The following is a 1,657-nucleotide window of genomic DNA, read 5'->3' on the forward strand; positions in this document are numbered from 1 at the left end:
CTCACATCCTCATGCATTAACAGTCAGTCATCTGACCTGAGGCGGGTTCCTCAGCTCCTGAGACTACATGAGTGAGAAGATACCTCTCCAAACTGATCTCTGAACTACAGATTTTGGACTTTCAAGCTTCGATAGTGTGAGTCATTTCTTTTGACAACTGTGAGTTTTTTGAGACAATGTAGTGTGTTGCAGAACCCTGGGAGACTTGAGGGAAGGGAGGAGTGGTGATTGATATCAAGGACTATGGAGGGGTATAGCACGTAAGAAAAGTCAAACAGTTGGGATATCTTTAACCTCCAACTCATAGGGACCAACCTTGTACTGATGTTTCTAAAAGAAATTATTCATGCAACCAGTAAAGTCAGTGTTGATGAAATTGAAGAATTCTACCACCTTCTTCATTCTTAAACTGATCAATAGGCAGTCAAGATGCACTAATAATTACTGGTGGTTTAAATACAAAGGTTGGAAACAAAGAAGGATAACTGGAAAATATGGTGTTGGTGACAGAAATGATGCTGGCCAGAGCATGATGGAATTTTGCAAAACCAACGAATTATTCATTGCAAATAACTTTTTCAAAACAATATATAAGGAGTAGCACAGCTGGTCCTCGTCCCGCTAATTTCTGTGCGGGTCCCGAAGTTTCGTCTGATACCCAGACCGGCAAGCAGGCATTGCCGCCCTTCTTTCTTCTTCAGTTATTTTTCTCTCGTCCAATTTGCAGGGGTTGTGAAAGGAGAAGACCAGGGGACGCCCTAAGCCCCCTTTGTTTCTGCCCATCGCAAGTGCCACCATTGCCATGAGTCTCACCATCTCTTCTCTTTTCTTGCGCCTCTTCAGCAAGAAGCAGATGCGCATATTGATGGTTGGATTGGATGCTGCTGGCAAGATGACAATTCTTTAAAAACTGAAGTTGGGAGAGATAGTCACCACCATTCCTACTATTGGTTTTAATGTGGAAACAGTAGAATATAAGAATATTTGTTTCACGGTATGGGATGTTGGTGGTCAAGATAAAATTAGACCTCTCTGGAAACATTTCCAAAATACCCATGGTCTTATTTTTGTGGTAGATAGCAATGACCGTGAAAGAACTCAGGAAGGAGCACAAGTCCTGCAGAAAATGTTTCAAGAAGGTGAGGTGCAAGATGCAGTATTGCTGCTTTTTGCAAACAAACAGGATTTGCCAAATGTTATGGCCATCAGTGAAATGACAGATAAATTAGGTCTTAAATCTCTTTGCAACAGAACATGGTATGTTCAAGCCACTTGTGCCACACAAGGAACTGGTCTGTATGAGAGACTTGACTGGCTGTTAAATGAGCTTTCAAAACGTTAAATGAAACACAGGATATCTAACCAAGGACATATTTGATAGAATTGGCCTACGCTTGTTACAAAATTAGTTTGCATCTTGGTTATTAAACAGTATATGGGCCTGGTTTGGGGCAAAATATTACAGCTTCTAAACCTATTTTGTTGCCAATTATTGTTCACCAAGTGGAATGTTGCTGTTTAGCAATAAGCTTGGTTTCAAAGAAATTCACCTTAACTTGGGGGAAAAAGTGTCCTCATTATACTTCCCTTAAGCCTAAATGCCTGGACATAGCTATGTGACATCTTTAAATAAATCCGTTTTGAATGTCTTTTTTTT

General features: G+C 40.4%; 1 protein-coding gene and 1 pseudogene across 1 annotated transcript in view; one reads left to right on the plus strand and one right to left on the minus strand.

Moving 5' to 3' along the window:
- Positions 1-1,657, minus strand: part of FAM117B (family with sequence similarity 117, member B) — a 139,796-nt gene that overhangs the window by 118,656 nt on the left and 19,483 nt on the right. The window lies entirely within an intron of this gene.
- On the plus strand, positions 803-1,342 carry LOC102835679 (annotated as a pseudogene).

Source organism: Chrysochloris asiatica, unplaced genomic scaffold, assembly GCF_000296735.1.
Source record: "Chrysochloris asiatica unplaced genomic scaffold, ChrAsi1.0 scaffold00045, whole genome shotgun sequence".
NCBI lineage: Eukaryota > Metazoa > Chordata > Mammalia > Afrosoricida > Chrysochloridae > Chrysochloris > Chrysochloris asiatica.